Genomic DNA, 12097 nt, shown 5'->3' with positions numbered 1-12097 from the left:
TAGAAGCCTTTATGATGAAAGTGTTGAATCACAAAGGGATGTTGTTAAACTATAAAGAATTACATAACAGAGAACAAAATATAAAAAGTAAGCAAGAATTAGAGGAACTAGGGGTGGCAACAGATTGGTGGTCATTGAATAAATTAGAATCAAGATATAGAAAAGATAGAAATTTGGGCTTTTTTGAAGGTAAAATACAGGTAGATGAACTGTGGATCTACACTGATGAGAAAATAATAAAGAAAATGTATACATACTTATTGGAATATGAACTGGAGGACGAGAGGGTAAAGGAGACAATGATAAAATGGGCAAGTGATTTCGGTTATAATACTGATATTAATCACTGGACAATGATGTGGAAAGACTGTTATAAAATGATTAAGCCAGTAAATTTAAGAGAAAATATCCTCAAAATATTTTACAGATGGCATTATACTCCTGTAAAACTGGCAAAAATGTCAGAAGGTAGCAGTAATAACTGTTGGAAATGTAAAAAAAAAAAGTAGGAACTTATTACCATACGTGGTGGTCATGTGAAAAAGCCAAGGTTTATTGGTTACAGTTGTGGGAAATAATAAAAGGAATCATTCAAAAGAAATTAAATTTTAAACCAGAAATAGCACTATTAAATATTATGCCAGAAATTACTGATAAGAAAACCAAATATTCTGGTTTCTCTTCAGCCCGCATAAATCATAACTCTAACACAAATTACAATAGTATTTTGCCTGGCCCAATGCTGTTTTGGGCACGGAATAGGCTGGCAAAGTGGGCACCGCTGCATATTTGGCCATTTTGAATAAGAAGCTGGGGTTCTGCAAGGGCTAATGAGCCTTGGGCAATAACTTTCACACCAGAAACCGACAGAGGGGGCTCACTTACACATGACCCACTTGTATTTTGCATTGCCCAATGCCGTTTTGGGCACGGAATAGGCTGGCAAAGTGGGCACCGCTGCATATTTTACCATTTTGAATAAGAAGCTGGAGTGTTGCAAGGGTTAATGAGCCTTGGGCAATAACTTTCACACCAGAAACCGACAGAGGGGGCTCACTTACACATGACCCACTTGTATTTTGCATTGCCCAACGCCGTTTTGGGCACAGAATAGGCTGGCAAAGTGGGCACCACTGCATATTTTACCATTTTGAATAAGAAGCTGGGGTTACGCAAGGGTTAACAAGCCTTGGGCGATAACTTTCACACCAGAAACCGACAGAGGGGGCTGACTTACACATGACCCACTTGTAAGATGCATAAGTACAGAGTCTGTATTATAGTGTTCTAGTGGCATAAATCTGCACAGTGGTATAGATTGATGCATTTTCCTGGGTTACCACATTAAGGGTATGTTCATACATTGTGAGTCACCTGCTGGTCACCCACAGTGGGTCCACAGAAGTAGATCTGCACAGAAAAATCTGCATCAAATGGTGCTGGTTTTTCAGCGAATTTATTGCAGATTTCAAATCTGCAATAAATTTGCAACAGGATCCGCAACTTTTGATGCAGATTTTTCCATGCAGATCTACTTCTGTGGACCCGCAATGTGTGAACATACCCTCAAGCTTTATCAATAGCATGTAAACACAGTGTCCCAGATCTCTCTATATATGATAGATTTCATGAAATAATATAAAGTATCCCATTTTCTATTTAAATAAAATCATACAGAGAAAATATTCATATGGCTCAGTTACTTAAGTTTGACCGTTCACATAATCTGTTATATCTATTATATCTGTCATTTCCTATATCTACATAAAACACTTGGAAAATGGCCACCATGGCATTTTCCCAGCAATTTTAGCATGAGAATTACAGTTTGTGCCCTTAGAGCTCAGATAGTAACTCAGTGCTGCAGGCCAGAGAAGGGGTCCCAATGGAGGATCAGAGGGTAAGTAAAAATGTATGCAGGTTGGGTCCAAAGGACCTGAGTGCACTGCACATGTAGAACCAATTATTCATAAGCCAGTGGAACTGCAATTTAAGTCACACTCATATGGCTGTTGTGGTCAAGTTACTACAACCACAAGGAGCAGATGTGTCACCACTGGGTCACCAAGGATATTATATTGACATTTTAATATGTCAACATTTTATAACTTTCTTCATGTAAATAGTTAATATGGTAAATTTTAACATTGTGGCTATGTCGACATGATCAATTTCAACATTATTACTGTCGCCAAATCATACCACAAACACACATTTAAAAACAAGTAAAGCCTTCTTACCAAATTTCAATCAGATTGGAGGATCTTACGGTAACTGGATCAGGGCAAAAAGGACCATTGCAGATAGACTCAACTGTGGTTGTAAGCAGATAATTTAGACGACATACAACAAAATCTTCTTCACTTCCATATGCATCCCACACAGTTCGGCCTTCAAATCTATTTAGGTGCTTTAACCATTCAATTTTTCCTTTTATCCAATCTTTGCTCAGAAAATGCTGATGGACTTTTAGAAAGATTGCGATACTTAAATCCTCTGTTTTCAGACTATCTAGTTCTTTTAAGATCCAATCATATTTTCTTATTGCCATATGAATTATAAATAGCAAATTGTCAATAGTACATGTGCTGCGTAGGATAATAGTCTTTTTCCCAAGTTTTCCTTTCCCAGACCAAGCTGAACAATTTGACTGAGTCAACAGTTTTGTAGATTTTGGTGTGGGTGGCTGGTAGTATTTGGCCTGTTTACTTTTACCTTCCTTTTTTCTTTTCTGCCACTTTTCTAACTGAGTAAGATGTTCCTCTTGAGGTTTATCAAAGTAATATTTTTCATTCTCTAAGTTTTGTGCAGATTTGAAAAACTGTAAACCAACTTCTCTCATTCTTCCCTGCAAAAACTCATACATTAATTGTAGAAAATCTCCTGGCCTTCAATGAAGTCTATCATTTAAAACGACCTTCTTTGTAGTCCTAAACCAATTTTCAACTGTTGCATTAGTGTCGCGGGTTTTGAGAAGACTGAGATTTTTCAACATTAATCCACTCCATAATGGGATGGTTGCAGTGTATGACTGAAGCAGAGTTATTAATGCGGGACAGTGTAGTAAATTACCAGTTGTTGTTGCATCATCATCATCATCATCATTTGCTTTTGTTTTTGTTTGTGTGAACAATTTAGAAAATTTCTTTGAAAATGGGGAACCCCTCTTGATGTTCCATTCTTCATTGGGGTCATTATCCAATACATCTTCAGTTGTACTATCTGTAATGTTTTCCATCACTTCTATTTTCTGAATGTTGATTGCCTCATTCAATTCTGCAATGTGTATCTTGTAGGCATTAGTTCCTTTTTTCACTGTGAAAACATATGTCATGCGTAATAGTTGAATTTCAATTTCACTGAGACTACCTGCATTCTGTAGTAATGCAAATGAGTAAAGAAAAAATTGTTTTGTAGCTTTGCTTGCCTTAATTTTTGAGAGCTTGATGCTGATAAGTTTCATCATATGTGCAGCACATATATGCAGAATTGTAAAATTGCACAATATTTTTCTTTCACAAACAAGAAGACATTTCTTTAGATAGTCCATGATGTTATTCTGATTGAAAGTCTGTGTTGCTGCATGAATCAGAGCCCAGCTAAAATCTATCTCAACCTTTTGTGGACTAAGCTTTCTTTTGCATACTTTAAAAAAGTCCCAACATAAACAAGGTAGCCAATGTTGAATAGTTGGTGTGCTTTGATCGGAGGACAACATTTCTGCCACAGGGATGGTGGACCTTGTTTCACTGGTCAACGAAATACAAAGTGTATAATATAAAAATTTATTTTGTATGTTTTTTGGTTTCATTACTACAGAGCCAGTTGCATCTAGATATAGGAAACATTGACCTGCAGCCTGCAAATCCTTCAACATATGCAACTGTGATTCAGAATACATATGGATAACAAATGGGCTCATGCCTATGTGCTGTATGTAAGCATGCTTTGTGGCAATCAGATTTAATTCTTTTTCATCCATTTTTTTTGGACTAACAAACAATTCAAGTATTCATTTGTGTCAAGCCTATTCTGAAGGTTGTTTTCACTTGATATTTTCTGAAGCACATCAATTGATTTGATTTCTTCCATGTTTCCTGCAATTAACTGTTCAGTATCAGCATTAGCCATCTTCTTGGTGTGCAGTAACATTGGTCTCATTTCTCTTAGCTGTGCTTTCAGTTTATCCCTCTCTTCCCCACGTGTATGCCTTTTGAATGATTCAGTTCGATTATGATTTATTGAACCATTAACCTCTACTGACATTAACACTTGACAATGTTTTTTACTAGGTTTTTGGGGTAGTGCAACATTGAACTCCGTACATCCATGAAACTTGCACTGTCCCCTAGCACGCCAGTACACACAATTTCTTTTTCTGGAATGAGATTGTCGCACTCGATTGTATTTGAAAGTTATAACACAGAACTTATTAATTTTCTTTATTTTATTGCATATTGTGTCGGTCCAACCACTTTTTAGAACACGATAACCCGTCCTGTGTTCTGGTTTTATTTTGTTCCATTCCTCGATTGATAGAGAAATTGAGAATTTGGATGGACATGTTTCAGTAATGAATTCTTTTGTAGAATTTTGTAGATCGGCTTTAATCATGTATTGAATAGTGTCTTTTTGGAAAATGTTGTGTAACAATGATTTTTCTTGAGGAATTGCACTATTTCTATCACTGCATTCCTCCTCCGGCTGTAATTGCATTGATTCAGTTAGTTTTTGATCATTTTCTAAGGACAAAATTCTGTTCTCTTTTATTACTGAAACGTATACAACCTTATCAGATTTTTTAGTTACATTGATATCAACTTCAGCTTCGGTTTCTTCAGTTTCTACAGAAGTTGTTTTAATGTCATAAATGTCCAGTATTTTTCTTGGAGATGCTTTTTTAATTCTTTTAATTTTTTTTTTGTTTTTTTGGCTTACAGAGAGGACACAACCATGGTGAAATGACCTGGATGTCAGTGATATTTTTGTAGCCAACACACAGTGGGTGAAACCAGTCTTTACACTGACTGCATTGTGCATAAGGTTCATCAGGGTTGTTTTTTTTGTTTACATAAACAATACAGTTGCTCATCCTCTGCTTCTGCATCCATAAGTAAGGGTGATTCATTACTATATTTTGATTGACTACTTTGATCAATACTCTCAACTTTGGTAATTTCATCATAAGTTGAAACATCTAAGGTAAACTGTAAGGCTCTAGTACGCAGTTTTCGTCGGTCTTCATGCCAAATATTATAAAGCCACTTTCTTGATGCTATATTATTTGCAGATAGCAAACATGCAATTTCCCCCCATAGAGTTTTCTCTAAAATAACTTTCCTGATTTAAAATCAATTGCTTTTTAAAAAATAGTTCAACTATCTTTTTTTCTGCTGCTTTTGGATCAGGAAACAATCTCCAAGACATTGTGCAGTTTTAAAGAAGCTAGGTACAAAAATAGGGCTATTTACAGCAACTTAAACCAGATGTATATTATTAAAATTTCACCTCTAACAAGTCCACAACCGTAAATACCATCCAGTCTTGAGACAGTGAACTCTGCGCATGTCATTTGAGAGACAAATAATCTTACTTCTCACACAAGATACACCCAGTTGTGCTGTAAATCACTGATACTGAGAAAGGTCAGTCAGGCCACATGACTTCACCCAAAATGGCCACTGGAACTCCCAAAATGGCCACCGGAAACACCCAAAATGGCCACCAGAACACCCAAAATGGCCACCAGAACATGGGGAAACATTGCAGAAGGGTGGGTTTTGGGCCCATTTGGAAACCCAATGGGTTTTTTTGATCCGTATAGCGATGTTTCCCCATAGCAAAGGTTAATCTGGTGAAAATTTGTCACCCAAGGCTCGTTAACCCTTGCAACACTCCAGCTTCTTATTCAAAATGGCAAAATATGCAGCGGTGCCCACTTTGCCAGCCTATTCCGTGCCCAAAACGGCGTTGGGCAATGCAAAATACAAGTGGGTCATGTGTAAGTGAGCCCCCTCTGTCGGTTTCTTGTGTGAAAGTTATTGCCCAAGGCTCATTAGCCCTTGCGTAACCCCAGCTTCTTATTCAAAATGGCCAAATATGCAGCGGTGCCCACTTTGCCAGCCTATTCCGTGCCCAAAACGGCGTTGGGCAATGCAAAATACAAGTGGGTCATGTGTAAGTCAGCCCCCTCTGTCGGTTTCTGGTGTGAAAGTTATTGCCCAAGGCTCATTAACCCTTGCAACACTCCAGCTTCTTATTCAAAATGGCCAAATATGCAGCGGTGCCCACTTTGCCAGCCTATTCTGTGCCCAAAACGGCGTTGGGCAATGCAAAATACAAGTGGGTCATGTGTAAGTCAGCCCCCTCTGTCGGTTTCTGGTGTGAAAGTTATTGCCCAAGGCTTGTTAACCCTTGCGTAACCCCAGCTTCTTATTCAAAATGGTAAAATATGCAGCAGTGCCCACTTTGCCAGCCTATTCTGTGCCCAAAACGGCGTTGGGCAATGCAAAATACAAGTGGGTCATGTGTAAGTGAGACCCCTCTGTCGGTTTCTTGTGTGAAAGTTATTGCCCAAGGCTCATTAGCCCTTGCAGAACCCCAGCTTCTTATTCAAAATGGCAAAATATGCAGCGGTGCCCACTTTGCCAGCCTATTCTGTGCCCAAAACGGCATTGGGCAATGCAAAATACAAGTGGGTCATGTGTAAGTGAGACCCCTCTGTCGGTTTCTGGTGTGAAAGTTATCACCCAAGGCTTGTTAACCCTTGCGTAACCCCAGCTTCTTATTCAAAATGGTAAAATATGCAGCGGTGCGCACTTTGCCAGCCTATTCTGTGCCCAAAACGGCGTTGGGCAATGCAAAATACAAGTGGGTCATGTGTAAGTGAGCCCCCTCTGTCGGTTTCTGGTGTGAAAGTTATTGCCCAAGGCTCATTAGCCCTTGCAGAACTCCAGCTTCTTATTCAAAATGGCAAAATATGCAGCGGTGCCCACTTTGCCAGCCTATTCTGTGCCCAAAACGGCGTTGGGCAATGCAAAATACAAGTGGGTCATGTGTAAGTGAGCCCTCTCTGTCAGTTTCTGGTGTGAAAATTATTGCCCAAGGCTCATTAACCCTTGCAACACTCCAGCTTCTTATTCAAAATGGTAAAATATGCAGCGGTGCCCACTTTGCCAGCCTATTCTGTGCCCAAAACGGCGTTGGGCAATGCAAAATACAAGTGGGTCATGTGTAAGTGAGCCCCCTCTGTCGGTTTCTGGTGTGAAAGTTATTGCCCAAGGCTCATTAGCACTTGCAGAACTCCAGCTTCTTATTCAAAATGGCAAAATATGCAGCGGTGCCCACTTTGCCAGCCTATTCTGTGCCCAAAACGGCATTGGGCAATGCAAAATACAAGCGGTTCATGTGTAAGTGAGCCCTCTCTGTCAGTTTCTGGTGTGAAAGTTATTGCCCAAGGCTCATTAACCCTTGCAACACTCCAGCTTCTTATTCAAAATGGTAAAATATGCAGCGGTGCCCACTTTGCCAGCCTATTCTGTGCCCAAAACGGCGTTGGGCAATGCAAAATACAAGTGGGTCATGTGTAAGTCAGCCCCCTCTGTCGGTTTCTGGTGTGAAAGTTATTGCCCAAGGCTTGTTAACCCTTGCAACACTCCAGCTTCTTATTCAAAATGGTAAAATATGCAGCGGTGCCCACTTTGCCAGCCTATTCTGTGCCCAAAACGGCGTTGGGCAATGCAAAATACAAGTGGGTCATGTGTAAGTGAGACCCCTCTGTCGGTTTCTGGTGTGAAAGTTATTGCCCAAGGCTCATTAACCCTTGCAACACTCCAGCTTCTTATTCAAAATGGTAAAATATGCAGCGGTGCCCACTTTGCCAGCCTATTCCGTGCCCAAAACGGCGTTGGGCAATGCAAAATACAAGTGGGTCATGTGTGAGTCAGCCCCCTCTGTCGGTTTCTGGTGTGAAAGTTATTGCCCAAGGCTTGTTAACCCTTGCGTAACCCCAGCTTCTTATTCAAAATGGTAAAATATGCAGCGGTGCCCACTTTGCCAGCCTATTCTGTGCCCAAAACGGCGTTGGGCAATGCAAAATACAAGTGGGTCATGTGTAAGTGAGCCCCCTCTGTCGGTTTCTTGTGTGAAAGTTATTGCCCAAGGCTTGTTAACCCTTGCGTAACCCCAGCTTCTTATTCAAAATGGCCAAATATGCAGCGGTGCCCACTTTGCCAGCCTATTCTGTGCCCAAAACGGCGTTTGGCAATGCAAAATACAAGTGGGTCATGTGTAAGTGAGCCCCCTCTGTCGGTTTCTTGTGTGAAAGTTATTGCCCAAGGCTCATTAGCCCTTGCGTAACCCCAGCTTCTTATTCAAAATGGCCAAATATGCAGCGGTGCCCACTTTGCCAGCCTATTCCGTGCCCAAAACGGCGTTGGGCAATGCAAAATACAAGTGGGTCATGTGTAAGTCAGCCCCCTCTGTCGGTTTCTGGTGTGAAAGTTATTGCCCAAGGCTCATTAACCCTTGCAACACTCCAGCTTCTTATTCAAAATGGTAAAATATGCAGCGGTGCCCACTTTGCCAGCCTATTCTGTGCCCAAAACGGCGTTGGGCAATGCAAAATACAAGTGGGTCATGTGTAAGTCAGCCCCCTCTGTCGGTTTCTGGTGTGAAAGTTATTGCCCAAGGCTCATTAACCCTTGCAACACTCCAGCTTCTTATTCAAAATGGTAAAATATGCAGCGGTGCCCACTTTGCCAGCCTATTCTGTGCCCAAAACGGCATTGGGCAATGCAAAATACAAGTGGGTCATGTGTAAGTCAGCCCCCTCTGTCGGTTTCTGGTGTGAAAGTTATTGCCCAAGGCTTGTTAACCCTTGCGTAACCCCAGCTTCTTATTCAAAATGGTAAAATATGCAGCGGTGCCCACTTTGCCAGCCTATTCTGTGCCCAAAACGGCGTTGGGCAATGCAAAATACAAGTGGGTCATGTGTAAGTGAGACCCCTCTGTCGGTTTCTGGTGTGAAAGTTATTGCCCAAGGCTCATTAACCCTTGCAACACTCCAGCTTCTTATTCAAAATGGCAAAATATGCAGCGGTGCCCACTTTGCCAGCCTATTCCGTGCCCAAAACAGCATTGGGCCAGGCAAAATACTATTGTAATTTGTGTTAGAGTTATGATTTATTATTAATACCCTGATATTTGAGTGATCCAACTTGGTTTAATGGTTTAAATACAACATGTTCTGAATAAGAAGCTGGGACACGAATAAGAAGTGAATAAGAAGCTGGATCTCGAATAAGAAGTGAATAAGAAGCTGGCCGAATAAGAAGCTAACTTCAGCCTCGTGAAAAGGGAAGACATACCTACCATGGAGGAGTTCCTGAAGAAGCTGCTGGACATTACAGGATCCATTGTCAGAAGCACTACCAGATCAACCAAGAGACTATGCAAAACCAAGCTGGAACTTAATACACGTTTGGGCCCAGGGACAGATCTGAAGACGGGGCAAAAGGATTGTTGGGCTTTGTTTTTTCTTTTTTCTCTTTTTGCTTTCAATGCTGTCTGGAATTTGGAAAGGTTGGGATGCAATGAGGTCTGAATCTCTGTCCTCAAAGGGGGGGGGAAGGGTTTGGGGTGTTTGTATGGTATGAAGCTCAACAAAACTTGGCTCCCAGCGATCAAACATACTACGTGCAAAAGGTCAACAATCTCTACCCACCCACAAGGACAGGGGACCATGACACACAAAAGACCCACTAATGACACCCATCAACCACAGGAACAGATCATCTCTTCCCCTTAGCACAACAATACACCCACAACAATACACACTATTTACACATCTACAGGAAAAAGACAAAAGCCTATCTCACAGCCATAAATACTGCACTCCCAAGCCAACTACACCAGAGCACAGGATGGGGTCCTCTGAAGACGCTCATGGCCACAGAGACTGGGGAAACGTCAGGAAGAAGAACAACCTTCAGAACACGGCCAAAGAGCCCGAAAAAAACAACAACAGAACAACCATTAGATCCCGGCTGTGAAAGCCTTCGCAAATAAAATACAAATAAAATCCAAAACAACCCCCCCTCTGACCTCCCCACAGTCATCCCCCCCCCCCCCGAATGAAGGGCCCAACCTCGAGGGAGGAGACCCAGAAATCTACTTACATTTTCGCTCCTTCTCCGATGTGGTTGCCCAAGGAGTCCAAAATAAATTTTGGCCTCGCTTGGGCAGACGCTTGGCTCCTCCAGTCCTAGTGCACTGGTCACTAGGACAGGCAGCCACGCAATGAGGCCCTCCAGCCTCCGGCGCGGTCAAGAAGGCCGGACGGGTCACAATGGCTGGAGAGAAGGGACAGCCAATCAGGGAGGGGCAGCCCCGGAGGGCTTTGGGCCTGCTTTCCCCAAGAAAGCCTTGGGCCAATTTTGCCCTCAGAGGAGCTCAGGCTTCCCCTCTAGGGAGAAAAATAAAACGTCAGAGAACGGACGTGTTTCTCCTCAGCTGCGTGCTTTGCAGGCCCTCAGAGCAAGCAAGGGCCTGAACTGACGTAAGGAACATGAGGCCTCATCCCAAGAATCCCAGCATTTGTTTAAAAAGAAAATCAAGTTTCTAGTCCACATAAAGGCTGTGATGGGCCCAAATTTGGGGGGCCCTGGCTATCAAAAGTGTTATGGAGGCCCCTTCACAACCAGCCGCTGCTCTCTCCTTTAGTGGGGTAGTTGCACAACAAATCACCACAGGATTTTTTAAAATTGTGGATTAAAGTCAGTTCTGAGGAGGGCCGTCTCTGGGATCAGGACCCCAGATCTTAAGCTCCATTAGTTTCCTGGGAGAGCTCCCCATGGATAAAGACTTTGGGGTGGCTGAGCCATGACTGGTGGGGTGGGGGGTGAAGAGATGAAATGGCAGGCAGTAGCAGCTGTTTGGGGAAGGGTCGCCTGCTGCATCATCTCCCTCGGCTCTGCTTCTCTTGCTCCCTTTTGAAAAGACTCCTCTGGGACTGTGGAGAGCATGAAAAAGGTGGATTTCTCCATATGAGATACACATGAAGCCCCCGAGTGTGTCTGCACAGTTGCACCATGTGGATAACCCCTTAGCCATTGCATGCAAACTTACAAAAATGTCTCTGCAATTTAGAAAGGAACTCTATGAACCGTTTGCCTGAACACCCAGTCAAATAAAAGTACTTTGCAGTCGTAACAAATTATTGGGGAGGGAACACATAAAGCTATTAGAGATTGCCTTTGAAGATTGTGTTATATGTCTGGTGCCAGAATCAGGATGGGGCCCCTGCAGTTGACCAAGGCTGGAATGGATGCCTGGTTTGAAAGGAAAGGAAAGGAAAAAGGGCTGGAGCAGCCAAAGCAGTGGATTCAGGAATGGGCTTCTACAGCAGGAGGAATATGCCAAGAGGAACAACGTGCAATAACTGTTTCACAGTGTGTGAGAAGATATGATAATGAATTGTGTGTTTCCCGTAAGTCCCACATGGCTGCATCCGACCTGCAAGGTCCCTGCTGAAGTTGGGTACGATTACTGGAACCTCCGAGTCCTTCTGCCAGGCACCCTTGCCAGCTTTGCCAGCTTCAATTGCGCCATCCCCTCCAGGCACCCGGGGCTGTTTTGCAAGAAGCTGAGTTCTGCTTCACACAGTCTCCTCCTCCCAAGAAGTGGTCAGAGATGGGGGAGAGAAATAAACGGTCCTTGTCCTTGCCGGGGAGAGTTCCATTCTCTTCCATAAGACAGGATTCAAGACCTGTAGCCCTCCAGTTAATGCCACCAGGAGAGGTTTTGGGTCTGTCTTGCCTACTGTGGTTGCCTATGCCAACCTGGGCCTTGAGGTCTGCAACAAAGAAGGTGTATCTGCCCACACCAAGAGCAAAGACGACAGTCCCGTTCCCTCTTTTTTTCTCTCTAACTCTGGTGTGAGTGTACCTGCTGGAATGGTTTCGGCCAGCATCAGAGCTGAGTCGTGGCCAGCTCCCGTGGCCTGGGTTGTTTGGGGTGGCATCTTTTCCCTTCTCCCTCATCAAGAGGGCAGAGAGGAGGGATGAGGGTTTCTCTGCTCCCCTTTGGTCACCGGCAG

This window comes from Pogona vitticeps, chromosome 9 (assembly GCF_051106095.1).
Source record: "Pogona vitticeps strain Pit_001003342236 chromosome 9, PviZW2.1, whole genome shotgun sequence".
NCBI lineage: Eukaryota > Metazoa > Chordata > Lepidosauria > Squamata > Agamidae > Pogona > Pogona vitticeps.
Note: the sequence above shows the minus strand (reverse complement) of the source record.